The sequence below is a fragment of the Urocitellus parryii genome (genome assembly GCF_045843805.1).
Source record: "Urocitellus parryii isolate mUroPar1 chromosome 13 unlocalized genomic scaffold, mUroPar1.hap1 SUPER_13_unloc_6, whole genome shotgun sequence".
Lineage (NCBI taxonomy): Eukaryota > Metazoa > Chordata > Mammalia > Rodentia > Sciuridae > Urocitellus > Urocitellus parryii.
The window spans coordinates 407,169-434,205 of NW_027551774.1; the positions used below are offsets into that span (position 1 = coordinate 407,169).

The 27,037-nt window shown below is 37.2% G+C and overlaps 1 pseudogene; it reads right to left on the reverse strand.

Moving 5' to 3' along the window:
* LOC144251444 (contactin-associated protein-like 3) overlaps positions 1–27,037 on the reverse strand; it is a 191,887-nt pseudogene that overhangs the window by 58,653 nt on the left and 106,197 nt on the right.

A 27,037-nucleotide genomic window follows, 5' to 3' on the forward strand; every position in this document is an offset into this window, starting at 1 on the left:
TCATATTTCTTTCTTGTTCCTGACCTTATGGAAAAACATTCCCTCTTTCATAACTGAAATGATTGTGGCTGTGGAGTTTTCACCAGGCCACTGGTTAGGCTCAGAGAACTCGTCTGTTACTAATTTCTTCATTTTTTAAAATCATGGAAGTGTGTGGGATGTTGTCAAATTACTTTTCCGCAGAAATTAGATGATTATGTATTCTTGTTCCTTATTCCAAAATGTTATATTGTATTATATTTATTGATTTTCAGCTATTAAAACAACTTTTTTGGATAATTGCTATTTTATCTTGGTGAATGATCAATTTTATGCAATTGGCTTTAGTTTGGCAGTGTTTTCTTGAGGATTTTTGCATCTACATATTTAAGTGAAATTTAAGTATGTAGTTTTCTTTTGAAATCTTTGGTTTTGGTATCAGGAAAATATTGACCTTACACAATGAGTTGGGAAACACACACACACACACACACACACACACACACACACTCTCTCTCTCTCTCTCTCTCTCTCTGTCTCTCTCTGTCTCTCTCTGTCTCTCTCTGTCTCTCTCTGTCTCTCTCTCTCTCTCTGTCTCTCTCTCTCTCTGCCTCTCTCTCTCATTTGGCAAAAATTCGAATAACAAATAGTACTTTTTATTTAAAAATTTCATAGAAATTACCAGTGAAACCATACAGACCCGGGTTTTATCTTATGTGATTGTTTTAAAATAACTAATTTTCTTCATCACTATAAGCCTATTCAGATTTTCTCTATTCTTGAGTAAATTCGGTAGTGTGTGTTTTTCTAATAATTTGTTTCATCCAAGTAAACTGATTTTTTCACATATGTAGTTGTTCATAATATTCCCTAACAATCCAGGTTACTTCTGTTACTCAGTAGTAATGTCTCTCTTGCCCCTGTCCACTCTAGTGACATTATAACTTAAATTCTAATAATTTAAATTCTCTCTCTTGTTTTCTCTGTCAGTTTTACTGGGTTTGTTAATTTTGTTAATCTTTTCAAAGAACTAACTTTTGGTTTTGTTCATTTTCTGTTGTTTTTATAATACCTACTTTATGAAATTCACTATAATGTTAATTTTCCTTCTCATTAAATTAGATTTAGTTTTCTCTTCTTTGTCCAGTATCTTCAGATGGAAGGTTAGGTTATTGATTTAAGACTTCTCTTCTTTTTAAAATACAGACAGTTAGAGCTATGAATTTCCTTCTAGACATGGCTTTAGCTGCATCAAATAGGTATTGTTTTTATTCATCTCTTTTTTAATTTCCCTTATGTTTTTCTTCTTTGTCAAACTAGAAGTGTAAAAATTTCTACCTATTTATAATATTCCATGATTTGTTTTTGCTATTGATTTTTAATTTCATTCCATTGTGTTTAGAAGGATATTTTGTATGATTTCAATTAAAATTTAAGTTTACCAAGGCTTGTTTTACAGGTAGCATGTTGTCTATACTGGACAATGTTCCATGAGTGCTTAAGAATAATGTATTCTGCTATTATTGAGTGGAGGATCATTTGATTTGGGTTTTATTTTCCCCCAAGTTTTCTATTTTCCTGATTATCTTTGGCCCAATTAGTCTACCCATTATTTAAAGTAGAACTTTGAACCCTCCAACTGTTATTCCTCATTTGTCTATTTCTTTTTTCAATTCTGTCAGGTATTCTTTATGTATTGTGGTATGATATTATTAACTGAACATATACTTATAATTTTTTATCTCTTTAAACATTATAAAAGGTTCTTATCGTTATAAAAGTTCTTTTATCTCTAGTAGCACCTTTTTCTGTAAAGTGTATTTTTTTCTGATATTAGTATATCTCCTCTGGTTTTCTATCGTCCTTCCTTCCATAGGATATCTTTCTCCATGCTTTTATTTTTAACCTATCTTTCAATCTAAACTTTAGAAAGCATATCAATAGACCTTTTTTGTTATTGTTACCCATTCTGATAATAATCTGCCTTGTGGTGTATTGTTTATACCAAGAACATTTAATGTTGTTATTGATAGTTAGATTTATATATCTCATTTTATTTTTGATTTTTGTGTTTCATTTCATTTCTGTTTTCATTCCACTCTCATTCTGCTTTCTTTTATATTAGCAAATATTTTGTATTATATCATTTTAATTCCATTCTTATTTCACTATAATTTTGTGGCAAAATATATACATAATTTGCCATTTTAACCCATTTAAAATGTAATTTTTTATGGTTATTACTTAAATACATGAAATTGAACAATCACCACCAACCTCTACTTTCAAAAATTTTCCTACTCCTGGAGGAGAGGAAAAGGGGAAATACTGAGGGATGATACTGGACAAATTATATTGCTATATTGTATGAATGTACAAATATGTAACAAGAAACCCCACCATTATGTACAAGTATAATGCACCGATAAAACGTATGGGAAAAAAATGTTCCTCATCCCAAGGAGAAACATGTACTCATGAAATAGTAAGTCTGCATTCCTTTCCTTCTCCTACCCTTGTAACCTCTGATTTACTTCTTGTCTATGAATCTGCCTGTTATCAATATTTAGTAAAACTGGGATCTTACATTTGTCAACTTTATGGTTTATTTCACTTAGTACAATGTGATCCATGTTGGATCATGTAATAAAACTTCATGCATTTGTACATTTTTTATTGTAACTGTACAGAAATAGAGTCAAATTTTGCATGTTGATTTTATATTCTGCAATTTTGCTAAGTTCATTTATTGTTTCTAACAGTTTTTCCTTCCTGGATTCTTTAGAGTTTTCTATAATTAAAGCAACATGATCCAAGAATAGAGACAGTTTTTTTCTTTTGAATTTGGATGACCTTTTTCCTTTTCTTGCTTAATTGCTCTGGCTAGAACACCCTGTACTATGAAAAGTATTAGCATATCTGTCATGCTCCTTATCTCAAAAAAGAAACTTTAATCTTGGAGTAGGATGGTGGCTGTAGGTTTCTCAACATGTGGCCTTTATTATATTGAGAAAGTTTTACTCTATTCCTAGTTTATTAAATATTTTATTATCAAGAAAGATTTTCTTTTTTTTCAATGTTTCTTTAACATCAATTGAGATGACCACGTCTTTTTCCTCTTTCATTCTGTTAATCTTGCATAACACATATTGAAATGCTGAACCACTCTTGAAATCCTACACTGTATATCCCAATAGGTTTTGATGTATAATCCTTTTATTGTGCTTCACCATAATTTTCAATTTTCTTTTCTTCAGTGATTGTTCTAGGGCTCACAATGTATATCTTGTAAAAATTTGCTTTATATTTACACTAACTTAATTCAAGTGTGATATATAAATGGTACTTCCGTATAGTTCTATTACTTCTACCTGTTTTGAGCTACTGTTATACTAAACCCAATATTCCATTGCTTTAATTAGAAACTCTGTGCTCATATAATTAGGATTTTATAAATTTGGTGTCTTTTAAAGCACCTGAGAAAAGAAAAAAGTATGTATTCACATTAACTCTTTGTGTTCCTGAAATCCATGTTACCATCTAGTCTCACTTCCTTCTTCCCTTACAGCTTTCCTCCCACCTGTCTCCTCTGTGCTGTTACTTTCAAATACACATCTCCAGAGCCAACAACACACACACACACACACACACACACACACACACACACATATTCATTCTCATTATAGTTTTATATAATTTGTTTTTTATATCAGTTAAAAAAAAAGTAAGGATAAGAAATATACCACTATACTCTTTTTTATAGCTACCTAAAAACTTATGCTGGTGTGTGTAAGTGCACCCAAGTGCACAGGTATAGACTGTCTTACTACCTAGGGTTACGTTCTTTCAGCAGGAAGAACACCCTTTGCTATTTAAGACAGGCCTGCCAGCGGTGAGTTCTCCCCTCCCCCACCTTTTCTTTGCAATTTTCTCTTAAATCTGTGAATACCATCATTTTGCTGTCATTTTTTTTTTGCAAGATCATTTTGCTGGGTATAACTTTCTTGAATGACAATTGTTTTATTTGACATTTTTGAGTGTGTTATTTCCCTGATTTGTGGCTTCCAGTGTTTCTGATGAAACATCAGCTGTTCATCTTGGTGTTTGCTTTTACACCAAGGAAAAATGAGCCTTCTTTCTCTATCGTTTTCTAACAAATTTCTTTTTTGACTTCAGCTTTCAACATTTTTTGCTAAGGTGTGACTGGGTATGGATTTTCTTGTGTTTATCCTACCTGGATTTCATAAATGTGTGTGTGTGTGTGTGTGTGTGTGTGTGTATTAATGGTTTTCAAAAATTAGGGGATATTTTCAACTATTATTTGAAAAGTAATTTTTTTTTCTGATACTTTCCTTCTGACATTCAATTACATATATGTTGGTGTGCTTAATGATGTCTGACGCCTGTCTGATGATCTGTTCGGTTTTTATTTATTCTGTTGTTTAAGATACATAATTTCTATTGACCCACCTTGAAGTTTGCTGACTCTTCTGCTTTTCCAATCTATTGTTGAGTCTCTCTATGAATTTTTCATTTCCATTATTGTACATTATAATGCCAGAATTTCTATTTATTTCTTTTTTAGAAATATTTGTTTCATCTACTGTAATTCTATATTTGATGAGAACTGTCATATTTTCTCTCACTCAAGCATGGTGTCTTTGTCTACTTGGGCTGCTGTAACAAAACACTAGAATCAAGGTGGCTCAAATCATTATTCTTTTCTCACTCTTCTGGAGGTTTTAAGGTTATCATCAATATCATCAATGTGCCAGAGATGTGGTATGTGCTGCGAGCCCTCTCTGTGGTTGGCCTCTCCATCTCTTCCTATTATAAGGATGTATATATTAGCAGAGGGATCTCCATCCTCACAACCTCATGACCTAAAGCTGGGCCCAGTCTCCACATATCATAATGTTGGTGATGAGGGCTTCGGCATATGAATTGAACATTCCTATGTTCATTCACTCCATAACATATAGTTACTTTTATTTCATTGCACATATTTCTAATAGCATCTGTTTGGTGCTATTGATGACAAGTCAGTATTTAATGTTTAAACATGCATTTCCCCTCCTAGTTAATATATTTGTTTTCTATTTAAGGTAATTTAAAACTTATCCTTACATCACATCAAGTCATTGCAATGAACAACAATGATGCTTGGATGATCTTAAAATCAGAACAACCCAAAGGCAGAGTTTGGAAGATCATTTGGAGCCTTGAACAGAAGACAGGAGTAACACAGAGATTTTCCAAAGAAGGAATCCGGTGAGGATGGATATTCAATTGCACAGTCTCAGGTTTTCAAAATTGGTACCCTCCTAAATTCAGTAGAGGGATGGGGGTCTGAAATGACTCTATTTCTAATAATGGCAAATCTTACCCTGGCTTCACGGTGTCAGATGCCAGAGGTGTCCCTCAGAGGCTGTAGCCCCCCCCCCACTTTCTCTAAAGTCCCATCCCTGGCCTCACTCACCGTGGGAGCAGAAGGGGCCCTCATAGGCGGAGGCCGAGCAGTCGCAAGCCACCCCTCTGAGCCGTTCTCGACATCTCCCCCCATGGCGACACAAGTGTCTGTGGCTCCTGCAGTGTCCCGCACACCCTGGCTCCACTCCTGGTGTCTGTGGCTCTTTCCTCCAGGTCCAGGGCCATCCTGTTCAGCTGCAGGGATGGAATGCACCCCAGGAAGCCCCTTTGCCTGCTGGCCGTCCCACCTACAAGGGAAACACTGCAAATAGAAATGTGCTCCTTGGTCTTTTATCTGGGATTTTGTGTCCACGTCAAAGTCAGGCCTTAGGGAGAGTGGCAAAAATTGCAAATTGTTGAACATACCGTGAGTATATAAAATTTTAAAAATATAAACTTGTATCAGATATCATGAAACCTCAAAAGACATCGGATAAAACTTCCTTAAACAACGTTTAGATGAGATTGGCAAATACTCGTTCTAAAACCATTTCTTTAATTTCACCAAATATAGATCACATCAACCCTATTTTGCTTATGTTTATCAACAGTGATGTAGATTAGAATGGTTCTGGATGGACTTCCAAAACATTTACAAGAATAAAAATAGATGTAGTTAAATTTTGTATGTGGATGATTGCCCCCTACTCCATCCACTCCTTTCTGAGGACCCAGTGGTAAGTCTTTACTGAATAATGTGCACATGCACATTGGATCACATCAACCTTCAACACAAAAGAATCTGCTCAGAGAGGTTGGCAACACTTATGTCAGGATAGACACCGTTTCAAAGGTCATAATAACATATTATTAAGAGAGGATTCCAGGAATTACCTGTAAAATGTGGCCTCCACCCAGATACTCTGATTAAGTGGACCTTCAGTGGGGATCCCAATTCTGAATCTTTTCTTTTTCTTTTTCTATTTAAAGGTAATTTAAAACTTACCCAGGGGATCTTTACCTCTGAGCTACATCCCTAGACCTTTTATTTTATTTTATATTTTGAGACAAGCTGGGTCTCACTAAGTTTCTAAGAGTCTTCCTAAGTTGCTGGTCTTGAACTTGTGATCCTCCTGCCCTGGCCTCCAGAGTCACTGGGATTATGGGTGTGCATCACCACACCTGACCCAAATCTGAATTTTTAACCAGCTTCATGGGTGACTGATGATTTCTCCACCACTGTTTTATAAAACTTGCCTTAATAGGAATGTTTATTCTAGGCAAATATTTATGTTGATTTTGTTCCTAGGATTTCCCTTAAATAATCCTCAAAATTGTAAGTAAGAAAATAAAGTTCTTAACTTGACTCCTGCTAAGTTTGTATCTGGAAAATACCCCAAGGGCCCATGTGGCAAAGGCTTGGTCCTCAGCTTGCCACCTGGAGCTCCTTGGGAGATTTTAAGTCCTTAGGGGTGTGCCCTTAAAAAGGATTGTAGGACCCTCAACTCTTCCTCTTTCACTTTTGCTTCCTGACCATGAACTGAACATTTAGCTCTGCCCCCAGCTCACCACCCCCACCAGAGGCCCAAAAACAATGGGTCCACCTGGTCATGAGTCAAAACCTCAAAAACTAGGGGTCAAAATAACCCTTTTTTTCTTATAAGTTGCTTAATTTGGGTATCTGTTCCAGTAACGAAAAGCTGACTCATGTAGTTATGTCAGGTAGTTTTGTGGTTTCAAGTCCTTCAAAGAAGATTCATCTTGCCCTAATGTAAAAACCACCCATGTTGGAAGTTATATTTTATGGAGTCATAGTACATAAACTCCTGCATGTGTGAAAGTCTCACACACACACACACACACACACACACACGGAGATTTACACACATTAGCCTTCAGCGGTATAGTGCTTAGTACCTGGAAGCTGTTTGAATCTTCCTGTAAAGTAGGCTGTGAGATAATTTCTGATTTAGTCCAATTTCTAATTGGAGCCGTGTCCTTATTTGCTTCATCGTGCATAAGAAATAAACAAGTGAGTATGACTACCTCAGTGTGCTTGTTTTTTACATTAGAATGGAATTGTTTGGAAAGGAATATGGCAAAGTAAATTTTTGCCCTTGGGGAAAATAAACAATGATAAAACCATCTATGGGCAAGCCAAAGGAAAGATGTCCATCACCCAGGGCTGACCTCTCTGTACAAACGCACTGCAGGATTAAAGGAGCAAACCTGTGGTCTGTTTTGAAGCAGACAGTGGATGACTTTTGTCCATGGATAAGATAAACTTTCTACTGGAAGTGAAAAGGGAAGAAGTGGGTACAGGTGGCTCATGGTCACACAGGTGGTGTTGATCAGACCTAGTGGTCACAAATGCCAACCATCTGTAAGGAGAGCTGTTCAAGCCTGGGCGTCAGAGACCTCGGGGCTGGATTCCTTTCACTGGTTGTTACTTGACCTCTTTCAGATGCGATGATCTCACCTGGAAACAGGTGATGATAAAACCTACAAAACGAGTTACCTAATAAGAAGCCCAGCACGCTCCGGAACCTACAATGTTATCAATAAATAGCGCCAACGGTTAGCTGCTGCTTGCATTTGCCACTAAAAGTACTCCCTCTGCGGTCCCACCAAGTTCAGCGGTGGCCATGGGACTCACCAATGAAGAGCTGGCTGTCGAGCTGCAGGCACACGTGCCCGTCTGCAGGGGCTGGCTGCGTCCTCCTGGGGAGCTGGTCCACCTGCAGGGAGGCTCCCTTGACATTCCTCTCTGCCCTCACGTGGTGCCACCGATTGTCATTAAAGGGAGTGGGTGACCGCACCGTGACCTCACAAGGTCCATTCCCCACATCAAAGGAAAAGGTCACTTCTGTGGGAGCTAAAAATATCATATATGAATATAGCCCAAGTTCATTCCCAGGGGAGTATAGAGTTGAGTCAGGGAATCATGGCGTGCTCTTTACAAAAGGGGACAAAGGTGTCCATGCAGACATGTGACTCGAGTTGGGGAAGGGGGGCAGGAGAAATTTGTATCCTGGAGGATAAAAACAAAACCACACTGATTTTAACATATTCACTTTGAGTTTAATACTTAACGCACTCAGTTCTAGTCAGTAGATATGTACCCCTAGAGAGAATAAGAAACAGGATTTGTTTTTTATCTATAAGCAGTTTTACTCAAAAGTGTTTCAAAGTCTCCTCTAATTTTAAAACAAAAGATGCAAATTTTTACAGTCATAAATTAAGCTCTGAGTACATGAAAAAAAATATATTTGATCAAATATTTTAGGAAACAATTTTGTGAGTTTGGTTTAAAGTTCTGACTCTAGTTGGCAATGGTCCAGGGAAGGCGAAACAGTTTTATGGATTATTGTATACTTTAGCTTCATAGTTTGACCCTTAAAATTATTGACTAAAATTATAGAACTTTTGTGGTTAAAAAATAAATATGATTATAAGGTAAGAATGACACTATTTAAATTTTTGTTTAGTCAGTTTTCAATGCCAAGTAATGGGCATCCTGTGACTTGTCCTGGGGGGGGGGTCACTCACTCTGCAGCTCTATCCTGATGAAGTCCGTGATGCCGAGGTTCTCCATAAACACACCAGAGAAAACCGTGGTCTTAAAAAAGAACTGCACATCGGCAGTGAGTTCTCCATGGAAAGTGGGGAAATGAAGGTATGAGGTCTCGGTGTTGAAGGAAGCCGAATTCCAAAATGACTCTGTTTATGCCAAAAAAAGGAAAAAAAGAAAAACTCATGAATCATTTTTACTGCAATTTCTAGAAGCCTTCCCTGCCTCACTGCGTGTTCTCATTCATGCCGTATCATCAGCGATTATTTTAAGGGTTAGAATTCTGTGTTGAGAAAAGACGGAGGGTAAGCAAAGCAAAAGTGTGACTGATTGTCACACCAACAACGTGGGCAAGAGATGAGGGAGAAGGTGCCCAGGGAGATGGAAAGACAGGGGTAGGTTGCAGGATCATTTTCAAGTTCAAGTCAACAGAATTCACTGCTAAATTGGATGCAAGTGGAAGAGAGTCTGAGATGACACCAAGGGTTTGGGGAATAATTTTGAAGAAGCAAGTTTGACAGGGATACATTACATTTGAAATCTCTATTCAGCACCAGATGGATTTTTGGAGGCAGCAGTTGGTCTATGACTCAGGAAGCCAGATCATAGAATCTTGCTTTCCATATTTTTTGCAAACTAACAATCAACAAATACAACCCATCATCCTAGTAATGCCCTTCATAGCAAAAACAAAAATCAGAACAAAACAAAAAACTACTTTTTTTTCCTTCTGGTCCAGAATTTAATCCAGGACCACACTTTATATTTATTTCTCAAGCCCCTCTAGTGCCCTTCATTCTAGACTTTTCTTGTCTTTCATGAATACAACTGCTACGGTTTAGATATGAGTCAACCCCACAAATCTCATGGATGAGACAATGGAAGAATTTTCAGAGGTGAAATGATTGGGTTATGAGAGACTTTAGCTAATCAGTGGATTAATCCATCCATATGGATTAACTGGGTAATCATAAGCTGGTTGGGTGTGTCTCAAAGAGGTAGATCACTAGGGGCGTGGCTTTGAGGTTGATATTTTGTCCCCAGGAAGCAGGGCCTTCTCTCTACTTTCTGATCCCCATTTCCTGACCTTTTTTCCTTCTCCACGCCTTTCTACCACATTGTTCCACTTCATCTCAGACCCAGAGCAATGAAGTGAGCTGTCTGTGGACTGAGACCTCTGAAATGAGCCACAATAAGCTTTTCCTCCTTTACGTTGTTCTTGTCAGGTCTTTTGATCACAATGATGCAAAGCTGACTAAAATAATAACCTCTTATTTTTTTCATACTTTTGGAGCATTTTTCAGTCGATTTGTAAAGTGTTTCTCAATTTGGATATATCAGACACTTGTCATTAGATTAGTCTTGTGCATTTTGTCAAAAACAGCATAGAAAAATGAAAGGAGTAAAGAAAGAGCCTTCAGAATGGGAGAAAATCTGCCAGTTACTCTTCTGTGAGGAGATTACTAGCTAGGATACATAAAGATCTCAAAAAACACCCAAAACATAACCCACTCAATAAATGGATAAAAAAATCTAAATAGACATTTCTCAAAAGAAGAAATACAAATGGCCAACAAATGTATGAGAAAAAAATGCTCAACATCCTTAGCAATCAGAGAAATTCAAACCAAAACTACATTGAAACTTTATCTCACCACAGTTAGAATGACACTCATCAAGAATACAAATAATGATAGCTGCTGGTGAGAACATGTAGGAAAAAGGTATATTCATATCATTGGTAGGTCTGCAAATCAGTATGACCAATTTGGAAAGAAGTATGGAAATTCTTCAAAAGATAGGAATGGAACTATCATATGACCCAGCTAACCTACTCATTGATATTTATCCCAAAGAACTAAAATCAGCACACTGTAGTTACACATGCATACCATGTTTAGAGCAGCACAATTCACAAGAGTCAAGCTATGAATCAGCCTGGGTGCCCATCAATAGACAAACGGATAAAGAAAATATTATATATATATATGAATATATGTATATATTCACAATGGGGTTCTACTCAGCCATAAAAAAGAATGAAATTATGTCATTTGATGGCAAGTGAATGAAATGGAGAACATCATGCAAAGTGAAATAATCCAGGCTCAGAAAGTCAGAGGTCAAATGTTTTCTCTCAAATACAGAAATTAGAGATAAAAAGGGAATAAAATTGGGGATCTTATTAAAATAGAAGGGAGACAAGAAGAGAATATGCAGGGGAAAAGGGGAAAATTGGAGATGATGTTGGTCAAATTATGCTATGTATGTGTATGAATATATTGCAATTAATTCCATTCACATATAATTACAACTCATGATTAAAAAACAATAAATAAGCACAAAGACCAATGAAGTAGAGGTAGGGGATCAAGGGGAGGGAGGAGGGGAGGTAAAGGAGAAGCACTAGGGATTGAAATGGATCTAGTTGAGTTATATGCATTAATGAATGCCAACATGAACGTCACTATGATGTAAAGCTGTAGTGCATTAATAAGAACATTTTTCTTCAAAAGCAGAGAAGTGATGCTCTGTCCTTGGGAGTGTATCACATCAGGACTTGCACTGTGCTAATGTGTCCCCCTACTTGCCATGTTAACTTTAATTGCTTTCTGCTACGGTATCTGTCATTGCTCCCATATAAAATTAATATTTTTCTCTTTGTGATTTGAAACTATTTGGACATATAATGGCCTTTACATAACCTGATCCACTTTTCCATCCCGTGGTTTTATAGTGGATTGATGGTCCTTGAATTATGATGATACTGGTGATGTTCCATCATTCCTTGATGGGGTGCTAGTCCTCTGTTAGGAAGGGCTTGTTTCTGGACCCCCTATTTAGTTTTTTTTATCCATTTCAAATTTATTGCAGCATCACTCCTGGATCCCTATTGTTGTAAACTGTTTATAATCTACTACTGTAACTGATTTCAAGGGTTACACTGTCCCAAATCAGGTCAGAGGGAGCCTTCCCAAGACTCTTTGACAAAAGCAGTTGATGGGACACAGTGCAATTTTTTGAGCATTTTTTTTTATATAGCAGGATGATCTAGGCTTATCCTCTATCTTCTCTGTCCCATCTCTGAAATCAGCCATTTTCCCAAGGCGTGGTGGTTTCTTTTCATGGAGAAGGATAGAAATGACATTCAGAAGTCAAGATATTAAGTCACATGCTTATATCTCTTTGCTACTAAGGTGCCATGACTTCAAGGCCCTCTCAGTAGTCAGCTGCAGGAACAGGTGTATGGGCACATGCACTACAGCACACACACACACACACACACACACAAACACATCTTTTTGTGTATTTCATATTATCTACTGTGCATATGTTAAAACCCTTGAGTTCATGCTGGTAACCTTCTTTTCTAGTCTAGTACTGAGGGTACTATAATTTGCTCTTCCTTCTTTCCATATGGGTGACCCCATTCTCAGTGGGGTCACTGAGAAATACCTGGTTTTGTAATCCTCAGTGGATTTTCATGTTTCACGTTTCCCTTTCCCCATGGCCTGGGCACAGTAGGGCCCACCATTCTGGGCTGCTTAAAGGAAGCTAAAAGAACAAACTGAAACTCTTTTAAAGAAAGTAGAGATGAAGAGAAAGAAAGGGAAAGAGAGGAAGGAGGAATTGGGGTAGGGGGTGTCAGCCCTATTTTTTATTTTATTTAGAGACAGGGTCTCACTGAGTTGCTTAGCATCTCACTTTTGCTGAGGCTGGCTTTGAACTTGCAATCCTCCTGCCTCAGCCTCCCGAGCCACTAGGATTACAGATGTGTGCAGCTGAAGAAGGAATTTTTGAAGAAAGAATTATTATTATTATTATTATTATTATTATTATTGGTTGTTTAAAACATTACAAAGCTCTTGACATATCATATTTCATACATTTGATTCAAGTGGGTTATGAACTCCCATTTTTACACCGTATACAGATTGCAGAATCACATTGGTTACACATCCATGTTTTTACATATTATTTTGAGCACACCTCACCCTCTGAAGTTTTGTTGAGAAATTGGCATGAAGAAAATGCCCTGAGTCATCTCAGGATTACACCCACATTCGGAGAGAAGTGGAGGGCTGGTATGAGTTGCCAGAGAGCAAATAATCCAGAAGAAAATGTAAGTGCAGAATTCTTATAGACCAGTGCTCTAGGTCAGAACCTCAACAAACAGGAAACATGGCTCCAAATGTGAAGGAGCTAATACTGAAGTGTGAAAAGAACTGGACACCTGTGGCATCCTGATAAAAGTATAGGATACACATCATGTTGTGTTAGGACCGCAGAACAGGACACTTGTAATTGTTGAAGATAAAGCAGCATAGAGAGCAGTTGATCAGACACAGTGCAAGAGACCCCTCCTTCACCAACTTGAGACATGGGAAAAAAAGTGATAGAATGACAGACCCTAGACCTAAGATCACAGTTCGGAAGGGACAAGAAAGATGCATCAGATTGTGAGGAGCTGGATGCGAAGAAGAATTGAACCACATCATGTATCAATCAATCAAATGGATCAGAGCTGCCCGCTACACACCAACAAGTTAAAAAGCCATCACAAAGTAAGGAAGGGAGGGAGCATGGCACGTGTATGGAGGAATGCTTAGATAAGTGCATTGAAGAGGAGACGGACAGAGATGAAATTAACTGGAGGACACAGGGCATGCATGGAGTAAAGCTGGCACATGTCTCAAATGCAGAGAATCCAGCACATGAAACAGAAGGCATTCAAAGCATAATAAAACCATTCTTCTTAAATAAGAACAAAGTATTGAGATCAAAAAGCACTATGGTTTCAGAAAAATTAATAGAAAATGACAAAGACTGAGGCTTATTCTGGGTGACAAGTGAGATTGAAGGGGGACAGGTCAAGAACTGGGGAGCATCTGAGGTCTCACCCCCACTGCAGCTGGCCACAGTTTCACAGAGCCTGAGAGAAAACACACCTTTCTGGGTTGTAGTCAAAGGGCTTTATTATATATATCACCATGAGATGTATGAGCATCTCGGTGTGAGCATGGTGGCCTGGCTCTGAATCTCACAGAGCCATGTGATTGGTGTGAGATGAGGACAGGAGGGACAGGAGCCAGTGCCCTTCACTCTGGGGACTGGTGAGACATTGGTGGTGATGATGTACTCTCCTGGAGCAACTCCGTTTCCCACACATGCACAGAAACTGCCTGGTATTAGGGGACAGCGATGACACACACTCTGACACTCTCAGCAAGGACATGCAGGGATGCTCAGGGTCCACACTGGACGACCTCTCAGCAGAACCCTCCTCATATTAAGGGAGAGAAGTAAAAATTCATACTCCAGATGTCTGCCCAGCAGCATACGATGCTTATGAGTAAAAACACTGGAACTTTCCCCTAGGGAAAGAGGTCTCGATATTGAGTTCATGTACTAGAGCAACAGGGGATCCTCACAGGTTTGAAAGAATTCTGGGACTGTGGAGGCAATGAGCCATGAGCGGATGAGGAAAACCTTGACCATGGCATTCAACCTTGAATGAAAATCCTGCAGGGAAAAACACAATCTAATACTAGAGCCCATGATGGTGATGTGGTGTGTACAGGGTCTGAGAAAAGAAAGTGGCATTCACTGTTTTTATACTGTTAAAGGTGTCCTGAAAATATAAGGGCAATCAACCAACATTCTCATTTATTCACAAATTTGGGAAATAGTTTTCTTAAGGACTGTTCCATAAGAAAAACAATAAGTGAACAATTAACCAGTCAACCAAATAATATGTTAAAATAAAGATAATTCATTCGCTGTAAACTAATACAGGTGGAGCATCCATAATCCAAAAATCTGAAATCTAAAATGTTCCGTATCCAAAAGTTTTTGACGCCACAAGAGGGAAACTCCACACCTGGCCTTGTATGACAGGTCACAGTCAAAATGCACGGGCACCAAAAATATTGTATAAAATTACCTTTGGGCTATTTGTATAAGGTTTACATGAAACTCGAGTGTCATTTAGACTCGGGTTCCATCTGCAAGAGATCTCACTACCTCGCAGGCAAACATTCCCAAGTCTGCAAAACACCGCTTTCCAAAACACCTTGGGTCCCGAGCATGTCGGATGAGAGAGATTTCAACGGCTGTTCACTCGTGAAACGTTGATCTCTAGCACAGATGCAGTGCTGTTCCATCCCTGTGCCCATTATGCTGTGGATTAGAATGTCCCCCAAAGGCCCATGGGTGCCCAGCCTGGGTCACTATTGGGAGGTGGTAGAGTCTTTATGGGTGGGTCTGAGTGGAGGAGGTTAGATCACGTGGTGTGTGCCCGTGAAGGGGTACTGGGCCCTGGCCCCTTCCTGTCTCTTTGCTGTGCAGCTGTGGCAAGGTGAACAGCCCCCTCTGACTCTCTCTCCCACCATGATGCCCTGTGTAGCCACAGGTCCAAGCAAAGAGCCAAGTGACCATGGACCCAACCTCCAAAATTGTGACTCAGAATAAACCTTTCTCCCTTTAAGGTTTTCATCTCAGATCTTTGGTCACAGCCATAGAAAGCTGAGGAGCACGAGGCTTTCTGATATCTGCTCTGGTCCCAGCACTACCATGAATTTTCTCTCTGGCCAAAATAAGGGCACTTACTTACTTTTTTTTTTAAATAATCAAAGTATGTTATTATAGAAAGAAAGCTTTTCTCCTGCCAGCACTTACTGTCCCCCTGGCAGAACAGAGGTCCCAGCGTATACACAGCTTCAGAGGGTGGCCGGCCCCTGTCCGTCATCACCACTTGAATGACTGGCAGGTACTCCTTCTGGGAAAAGACTGTGATGTCACTGGTCCTGGAAAACCACAAAGGGACCCTTAAGATGACTCCAGTTGACACACACACACACACAGAGTCACCTGTGATCTCTTATTTGAATCTAACATTTCAGGACTTAATGGAACACTTACAAACATTTTTGGCATTTTGAGAGCACAGAAACTGTTAAAAATTGAAATCAAAGTTTCTCTGTAATGATTGTGACTTTGCAGGCCACATAGCCTCTGCGATTGCTCAGCTCAGCCTCAGGCACTAATGATGGGCATAATTGTGGGGTGATCAAAAATTATGGACACTGAAATTTGAACTTCGTAACAAGTTTGATGTGTCATGAAACACTCTTCCTTCCAACTACTTAAAAATGTAAAACATTTCTTAGTTCATGGGCCAGACAATAACAGGTAAGTGGGCAGATGTGACTCACAGCAGTAGTTTAGCAACTCCTGATCCATTTGCCAATTCCTGAACTCACCGAACACAGAGAATAAAAGGGGCAAATCAAGAAGGGGGGTCATTTTGCAAGCACGGGATAGTATTTTCACGATAATCAAGCATATAACTGCTCTTTAAAAATTAGTCTCAGGATACTACTCAAGTGATTATCAATCACAGATATAAATAGTTACAGATTTAGATCTTCACAGAATTTTACCATTAAATATTTGAAATCCTTTTATGTTTATAGGGTATTTCTTTCCTCAATAACTTTGTAAATTGTAAAATTAAACCTACATTTCAAAATGAATTAAATAGAATACTTTTATAAGTAATACACAGGTTAATGTATGTGAAAGTTCTGTGAAATGCTGAACCCAGCTACCCAGTGGACAAACATGGATCAGACCCTGAGTGAGGCATTGAGGACACATAGGAAAAATACTGTGTGTGCCCCTGAGTACACAACCCCCTGGGCACTAGGTTCCAACCATAGTTATGGCCATCAACATCTTCCTACGTGTGAGTGACTGAGAATTACAAGCAGGTCTGGAGCAGGCGCTGGGAGGGCCTGGGGTCCTGGTCACAGCTGTGCCACTCCTATTCTCTCTGTCCAAAATAATGGCATTAATCTCTTCTTTTGCAACCTGTTTATGTTTATTTTGTGTCACTCAACTGTGTACGTAATCTGGTTCCGCATCCTGCTCTAGAATCTCTATAGAATCTAATAAATACCCTTGTCCTTAAGTCACTCGTTTCTAAAACCTTCCTTGGTGTGGATTTATGGCCAAAGATCAGAATAATTAATATCAAATCATGTAAGTCCTTTCATAGTGGCAAAAATAAAGTTTTCGTAAATTTTTATTAAAGACTTTAGGTATCAAAGCTTGAAATTGGAAAAGATAGAAATAAAAGAAAATGGCTATATTAAGATTTTCATCATGTAAATAAATGAAGTAATCTGTAATGCATAAAAGATATATCAATTAATGTAAGTCAGGTACTCTGCAATATGTGAAATATTTAGTGATACAGAAAGATTATTTCTCATATCCAGACTAATATCCCATAACCTTACCTAGTTATTGATGTTTGTGCAAAGAACAGAGCATGAGTTATGAAGTGTCACCATCATTTAGCTCTGGAGTGGACTGATGGTTGACAAGCAGAAATGTTCTCCTAGGAAACATGGTAGGTCAGCTTAGGAGATTGTGTATGGACACAGCAGGCATCAAAAACAGCATTTCCATGCTGGTAATCGCCATCTCATCAAGGTAGTCTAGTAGGGGAGCTGTACTTCTATGAGCTATTTATGAAGGATGCTGGAATTTTAAAAACTCATTTTGCATAGAAGCTCCAAGCTTCTTGATGTTTAACGCTGCATGCAAAATACTGAGCTTGTATAAGGTGACAGCTTGTGTAGGGCACCTCAGTTGCATTGGAGGAGATACTAAGTCTCCCCCTCCCCCATTATTTTGGAGAGCTCCCAGTCAATCATAAAAAATGGCTAATATTTTTCACCAATTTTTTGTTGGTATAGGCAGATCTCAACCTTTGCAGATTTATATAGATGATTGAAGATTTGCCATGGTTACCAGACTTCCTTAAAATGTCTTCAGCAACTGGGACTTGTTTTTTCATTTCTTTTTTCCCTATTATTTTCTGAAATATATACTACAGGTAAAATAGTCCTAATTTGAAAACCTAAAATGGGAAAACCTCTAAAATATAAAACATTTTGAGTCCCAACATGATTCCATGGGTGGAAAACTCCACTCAAGACCTCTTGTGATGGTCAAAGTCAAAATAAAGATGCATTAAAAATATTGTATAAAGGTCCCTTTAGGCTGTGTGTATACAGGGTTCAGACTTGAGTTTCATCCCTGAGATATCTCATTAAGTATTTGCAAATATTCCAGATTCCCCAAATCCAAAATCTGACACACTTCTGATCCCAGGCATTTCAGATAAGGAATACTGAGCCTCTAGGTAGTGTAAACATGGGAAGAGTATATTTCTAGATATGATAACCCCTTCCAGTACTATTAAAAGTTCAGTAAGAGAACTTTCAAAGACTTTTTGCTTGAAAGTTCCCATTGTTCTAGAAATTATGCTTTCCTAAGAAATGTCATGACTTCTAAGAACCATGGACCCAACCTCCAAAATTGTGACTCAGAATAAACCTTTCTTCCTTTAAGGTTTTCATCTCAGATCTTTGGTCACAGCCATAGAAAGCTGAGGAGCACCAGGCTTTCTGATATCTGCTCTGATCCCAGCACTACCATGAATTTGTTTACCAAGAGATTTGATTTGATGCAAAGTAGAGCTATACATTTGGGGGGTTGTTGAAAAAGCCAAAAAGGAAAAATGTTGAGTCCACCTCAACATTTAATAACTAGGTTAGTAATAAAATACATATCATGGTCCACAACTAATCTTAAAATCTTTCCAGTTTTTCAACTTCTGTTTCATTGACCTCTTGCCTCTCTGCTGGCCAATTCAGCCTGCATTAATTAATTACTATTGGAATACAATTTGTCTTGATATGTGCTAGGACCCATCTCATCATCTTGATCTTCATCTTAAAAATCATCTTGCTTATTCTTTGAGTTTCCATATGGATTTGAAAATCCACTTGTTGCAATCCACACCAATCAGTAAAACACTTGGCATTTGTTAGAAATCCCACTACATTTATAGAATAATTTGGAAAAATGACATCTTTAAAAGAGGGCTTCTCAATAGCAGTGTTATTGAAGGACTGCATAGTTTTGCTCCATGAGGGTTGTATAGTGCATTGTAGAATGTTTAGCACTTTTTTTTTTGCACTAGGGATTGAAACCAGGGGTTCTTTATCACTAAGCCACATTCCCAGCCCTTTTTATATTTTATTTAGAGACAAGGTCCCATTGAGTTGCTTAGTGCCTTGCTAAGTTGCTGAGGCTGGCTTTGAACTCGTGATCCCCCTGCTTCAGCCTCCCAAGGCCTTTAGCACTTACTAAAGACACAGAAACATTCCTTCCTTTGTGACCACAAAACTATCTTCAGAAAAAACAAGCATTCCCCAGGGTATCAAAAGCATACTTGATTGAGGACTACTGCTTTAAGCTACTACTGACTCATAGAATCTATGACAGTAGTAAATCAATCTATTTATTTGTCTTCTAAATCTCAATAATTTTAATATAAAAGTATTAGACTTATTCTAAAGAAATTTACATTGTAACAGAACAAATAGTTTTTATTAAGTCTTTCAGTGTTAATTAATTTATGCTTTTATAGATATTCAAGTAATTTCTCAATACTGATTGATCACAAATTCAGTGTATCAACTGAACTCTTCATTCATCCTGGTGGTATTTCATTATATTACCTTCAATTTTCTGTGTAGGCAGTCATGTCATTGATAGGTAATGATGGCAGCTTTGTTTCCTTTTTTTAAAAGCTTTTCATCAGTTGTTGTGTGTATATGTGTATGTGTGTGTGTGTGTTTGTAACTGGCATGTGATGAGCTTTTGTGTATTCTACAATGAATGGTTGCAATGTCAATTTTCTTAACTTTAGTTTTGAAATACTCTTGCCTGTTTCACTTACTGATTCTCCCAAGTCATGTTAAAATCTTCCAGTATTTTGATTAATTTTTCTATTTCTCTTTGCTTCCTTGCTAATTCTTTCTTGATACACTTTTTTTTCTAGATATACTTCTTATGGTGCATATGAAACTTGTTGGAGCATCTCATGAACGAATCAGCATCATATAGGGTCCAACTTTATCCCCAACGGTGTGGTTGTCTTTGCCTGACCTAATACAGCTACACCTGCTTCCTTTTGATTTGTATTTACCTGGTAAAAATGTCTCACCCCTTTACCTTCAACTTTACTGGGTGCTTATGTTCTCTTCTGTGAACAAGCTATGGTTTCTTTAAAAAATATAATATGATAATGCCTAACGTCTGACTTCAAAATGGACAGAGTGGCCTCACATTCACTGGGGTTAGTTGCACACCTGGATATGTTTAAACTATCTTATGTTTTGCTTTCTCTCTACCCTGAATAATAATTAAACAAAAGTCCTAAGACAAAAATATAAAATAATAATAATAAATATAAAACAATATTATATACAGCTGCAGGGATCATCCTAACTAGCAAAATAACTTATGGATTTTTGGAGAAGTTGAATTCTATGATGTATGTATATTTCAGAGAATGTATAAAAGACTCTTGAACAATATTTACTATAAATTTATACCTATAGATTGACTTGGAGCATAACTTAACATTTTACATTATTAGAGTGCCTTTTACATATGTGTATTTTATGTTAAATGTTTGGTATATTGGAATTACTGTAGAAATTTAATGAAAAAGTCTTGCTTTAATTGGTGTCTACATAATTATCTTTTTTTTCATATACTGCTTCAAATGAGCTCCTGACTACATCAAACTGGAGCTAAATGGGTGGGGGATATAGTTGATTCCTTTTATGCAAAACCTCTTGGAGTTCCATTGTGTAAATGGAGTTCCCATGTTAATGTTTACTCACAAATTCCTAAGAAATATATAGTATTATCTCCTAAATATATTTAAGACAAAGCTTTGGAGGAATTCACCTTCTGAATTATTGCCATGAGTGCCAGATTGTTCAATTAAACTGAACTTCAGAGACAGACACTTGACTTGAGTGGGAGACTTACCAATTGCTTCTAATTGAAGAAGAATAAAAAGCACATTATCTGGTATTCACAGTGAAATAGTGAATCTTTGGTCAGACAATTTAATCTTTCGATTAACTGAAGGTGTTTCATCCAAACTTATACTTTTAAATTACTTGAGCATCATGTAATTACTTATTTGTTCCAATATGCCTGCTGTGTAATTAACTACGCATGACTGAGGAATAAAAACTACATTTCTGTGCAGGGACAGCATGTGGAAATCACCATTCATCCTGGTCACCATCACAGCTGCAGTGATACTGAGCGTCCAGGCAGCTCCCCTCTCATCCACAAATGCACTTTTGTGCATCTGGCAGAGAACCTCCCCAGTAAGTGTGGGTTCCATTGGTTCTTCTAGCCCACCAGCTCAGTGGTGTTCCATCTGAAAGACAAGTATGAGAAAGGTGACATCTATTTTGCCCCTCCCCCCATCCAAAATAGTTCCCTTTATTCCCAGGTCTAAAATGTGTGTGTGTGTGTGTGTGTGTGTGTGTATGTGTGTGTGTGTGTGTAAGAGAAGAAAGATACACTTCACTTCAGAAGCTATATTTTACCCCTGCCAATAAAAATGTGGTTTTTCCAAATATATGGGCCAAGTTTCTCCCCTCAGTGTTTCAATTTCTAGGCTTAAATAATCCCCATCATCTATTTTTATTTTATTAGGAAATGAGTCCTTAACTTACTTGTACATGGATATCACATATTTTCCATAAAAATAACATTCAAAAAACATTTGCCATCAAAACAACAGTAAGAGTAATTTATATACCCAGGATGAATTTGTTTGAGATGACAAATGCCCCCGGAGCAAGTTCAATGTCAGAAACAATGACCTATCACCCCATATTTTTTTAAAAGAAAAGTTGCTATACATTAGGCCTTTGGAAAGGTATGGCACCCTCTGTAAGGACTTAACACATATTTTTGAGATATGTGTTTTTCTTGTATTACAAAGACTGACTGTTTATCTGGAGGCTAAATAAATGCATGGATAGGTCTTCTTCAAGTCTCAAGTGAACATGATGCTGAGAAACCAAGTCTGCCTGGTGCAGATGTTCAGCGCCAACTCCCCAACCCTGGCTGTGGTCAGATGACAGAGCTGGGCACTGTCTCAGCTCTACAGAACCACATGTTAAGACCAGGCATGTTTTGGGGGTGGGGACCAGGATGCACATCGCAGTGAGCCTGAGATGATTACAGAAGCAGGTGTGCAGGTTAGCCCTCTTAGAGGAAGATGCAGGAGAAGATAAATTGCAGTCATCCCAAAATTAGAGGATGAAGAAAATGGAATTGGATTGCTTCAATCAATTTCCCAAATGTGCTTGGTAATTTGGTGCTGTTTTTCAAATTTGTAAGTTGTTATTGTTGGGCCTTGAGTTGAGATCTGGAACTTATCCCAGGTTCTGCCTTTAATGCTTAATAAAACTCAATTATGATTCATTTATAGGTAAGATCTCTGCATTCATCATTCTCACTTTCACTCTCCCACCCCCCTCAAAAGAAATTTAAAAAAATAAAAGCAATCCTGAGAAATTGATGGAGGAGTAAATATCTAGAACCTGTTAAAAATACATTGAAAGCTTGTTACTAGGAAATAAGAGATACTCAGAAAATTTAATATTCTTTTCTCAAAATGCTACTTTGAGAAATGCTACATTAATTCCTTCACCACTACACTTGCCTAGATTGAAGTGTATATCCTAGAGCACAAGGATGAATTTACCTGGAAATACCCCTGTAGAGTGGTAAAAAATAATTTTTTGAGAGACAGCAAATATCTTTGGTTCTGCTCAAGTGTCTTAAAGTGTTCTAGAGAACAATCAAAAGACTTCAGGGGAATTTCCAGATGATGTAGACTTATCTTTTCCTGCTTCTTCCGACTAAGCACAATGATAAACCTTGGAGATAACACACAAGAAGAACCACAGGAGATTCTGAAAGGAGGAAAGAGGAAGGCTAACTGGTTAGGACCCAGAACTGGAGGGAAATTATCATAGTTTATATAGAATTTCATTACAATTCCCCATTCATGTTAAAACAAAAAGTTTCTCAGAAGGAGGATAGATGATATGGATTAGAAAATTAGCTCTAAATAAAGAAAGAAGGAGCATTAAAGAAAGAATAAATGAAGATAAAATATAACATTTTGACAATCAAATGTGGTTCATCCCAGGAATGCAATGTTCAACATATGGAAATCAATAAATGTGATTAATCACGTCAATAGACTAAGAACCATATGATCATCTCAATAGATGCAAAAAAAAAAAGCATTCGACAAAATACAGCACCTCTTCATGTTCAAAACATTAGAAAAACTAAGGATAATAGAAACATGTCTCAACACTGTAAAAGCTATCTATGCTAAGCCCCAGGTCAACATCATTCTAAATGGAGAAAAATTGAAGGCATTCCCTCTAAAACTGGAACAAGTCAGGGATGCCCTCTTTTAACACTTATAGTTAACATAGTTCTTGAAACACTGGCCAGAGCAATTAGACAAAAGAAATTAAAGGGATACAGATAGGTAAGGAAGAACTTGAATTAGCACTATTTGCTGATGATATGATTCTATACCTAGAAGACTCAAAAAATTCCACCAGAAAACTTCTACAACTAGTAAATGAATTCAGCAAAAGTAGCAGGATACAAAATCAATACCCATAAATCAAAGGCATTTCTGTATATCAGTGACAAATCCTCTGAAATGGAAACAAGGGAAACTACTCCTTTAACGATAGCATCAAATAAATAAATAAAATACTTGGGAATCAACTTAATGAAAGAGGCAAAAGACTTCTACAACAAAAACTATGTAACATTAAGGGAAGAAATTAAAGAAGACCTTAGAAGATGGAAAGATCTCCCTTGTTCTTGGACAGGCAAAATTAATATTGTCAAAATGACCATATTACTGAAAGTACTATACAGACTTAATGCAATTCCAATCAAAATCCCAATGACATTCCTCATAGAAATAGAAAAAGCAGTCATGAAATTCATCTGAAAAATAAGAGACCCAGAATAGCTAAAGCAATCCTTAGCAAGAAGAGTGAAGTAGGTGATATCACTATACCAGACCTTAAACTATGCTACAGAGCAATAGTAAAAAAAAAAAAAAAAAAAAAAAAAAAAAAGCAGCATGGTATTGACACCAAAAATAGACTTGTAGACCAATAATACAGAATAGAGGACACAGAGACTAACCCACATAATTACAGTTATCTTATATTTAGACAAAGGTGCCAATAACATACATTGGAGAAAAGATAGCATCTTCACAAATGGTGGTGTGAAAACTGGAAACCATATGCAACAAAATGAAACTAATCCCCTCTCACTCACCATGCACAAAACTCAACTCAAAGTAGATCAAGAACCTAGAAATTAAACCAGAGACACTATGTCTATTAGAAGAAAAGTAGGCCCAAATCTCCATCATGTCATATTAAGCCCTGACTTCCTTAATAAGACTCCTATAGCACAAGAATTAATATCAAGAATCAATAAATGGGATGGATTCAAACTAAGAAACTTCTTCTTAGTAAAAGAAGCAATCGGTGAGTTGAAGGAAAGATAGAAATTTCTAACATTGGAAATGAAAAAGAAGCCATTGCTAATGATCTGATGGACATCCAAATAATATTAGAGGACTATTTTGGACAACTCAATGCACACACATTTGATTATTGATATGAAATGGAGCAACCGCTTGAAAGACACAATCTACCAAGCCTCACTAGAGGAGGAATAATCTAGACATCTCTATGTTATGGGTGGGATCACATCCCCAAAACAAGTTACACTGAAGTCTTAACCTTCCATACCTCAAAATTTAACTTGAATATGTGATCTTTGTAGAGGTAATTGAATTAAGATGAAATCATTAAGGTAGGCTCCAATATAATGTGACTTGTCTTATTTTTTAAAGAAAGGTAAATATGGACACTGAGCTAGACACACACAGAGGTAAGATGATATGAAAATACACACAGAGAATATCATGTAAATTTGGGAGGTTGGAGTGATTAATCTACAAGCCAAGGAATGTCAAAGATTGTCCACAAACCAACAGATGCCACAGGTTTCTGTTAACACTTTGATTTTGTAATTCTAGCCTTTAGAAATATGAGACGATGATTTTTTCTTATTTTAAACAACCCATGTCTAGGACTTGGTTATAGCATCTATGAGAAAAGAAGATAGATTTTATTATTTTTTTCCTACTGAAACTTTTTATTGTTTATTTTTGTTGTTGAGGCTTAAGGAAACTAACTTTGCCCATAATTCATTCAGCCTGGACTTAGTGACACCAACTTATATTTGAGCCAATTAGGAATAAGACCAAACTACATTCTTAGGTCTATTTAGTTAATACATGGCACTTCACCAATGACTTTTCTCATATAACCTTTAACAAGAACTCATAAGTAGCATTGATTATCCCCCAAGAGATGAGAGATCAATGGTAATTCAAATGCAAATGGGCACCTCTGAAAAGATTTGTCAATTTAAGTAAAATTAATCAAGAATCAACAATTTTTCCAAAACAGAAGGTTCAGACCCAGATAATTTCATCAGAAAATTCTACCTAACATGATACCAATTCTCCCCAATGTGTTCAGGAAACAGAAGGACAATGAATACTTCCTAATTTATTCTAAAAGGCCCACATTGCCCTAATACCCAAACTAGGAAACATTTTACAGAACAAAAAAGAAAGAAAAGAGAGAAACTGCAGAAAAATCTCTCCTAAATATAGGCATTGAAATCTTTAAAAGTATTAATCAGCTGGATCCAACAGTATGCAAAAATAATTATGCCTCATAATCAAGTGGGATTTATTTCCACATAAGCCTTGAACATCATGGAATTAATTAACATTATTCCTCACATCAACAGGCTAAAGAAGAAAAAACATATGGTCCTATGAATAGATGAAGAAAAAGTGCTCAATACAATCCAATAGCCATTCGTGATAAATAAAAACTGTCAGAAAACTTGGAATACAAGAGAATGCCATCCACTTGGTGAAGAGCATCTAAAAGAAACCTACAGTTAGCATCAGACCTAAAAGTGAGGGACAAGATAATTCCCAATGAAGACTGGGAATGAGAAAAGGGTATCACTGCTCACCACTGCTTTTCCACATTGTACTGGAAGTTCTGGGTAATATAGTAAGCAAAAAAGGAAATAAAGTATATAGATTATAAGGGAAAATTAAAACTCTTTTTTTTTTCACAAATAGCATCACTGTCTATACAGAAAATCCCTAAAAAAACTCAACAGCAGAAATATCTAAACTAGAAAGTGTTTAGCTCAAGACTGCAGGACAGCAGTTGATTGCTTTCTTATATAAAACAGTATACCACTGGAAGATGAAATTAGAAGCACAACATATTTTACACTAGATCTAAAAGTTAAATATTTAGGTATAAATTAACAAAATTGGCACATAATCTATATGGGGAAAAAAGTATAAAATTCTGAAGAAGGAGATCAGAGAGGATCTAAGTAAATGGAGAGATATATCATGTCCATGGATAGGAAGAACTGAGAGTGTGAAAGTGTTAAGATCTTCCCAAACTGATCTATAGATTTAGTGCAAGCCTCATTAAAATCGCAGCAAGTTCCTTTGTGGATATTGACAACTGATTCTGAAGTTTACCTAAAAAGGCAAAGACTGACAATACCCAACACACTACTGAAGATGAATAAAGTCAGAGGACTGGTAGCACCTGGCTTCAAGACCCACTACAAAACCACAATACTCAAGACAGCATGGCATTGGGAAAAGAGTAGATAAACCCATCAATGGGACAGAATAGAGGACCTACATATACATCCACACACAGATAATCAACAGAACTTTGAAAAAGACCAAAGACAACTCAATGGGGAAAGTACAGTTTTTGCAAAAGTGGTATTAGAACAACTAACAATCCACATGCAAAACAAGGTGAATCGAGGCACTGTCCACCTTTCATATCAAAATTAAAATGCCATACAACAAAACTTCTGGAAGGTAAAAGGAAAAAATCAAGTTGATCTTGGGTGTGTCAATGAGTTTTTAGATGCAACAGCAAAAGTCCCATCAATGAAAATAATTTTATAAAGTGGATTTTTTAAAAACTA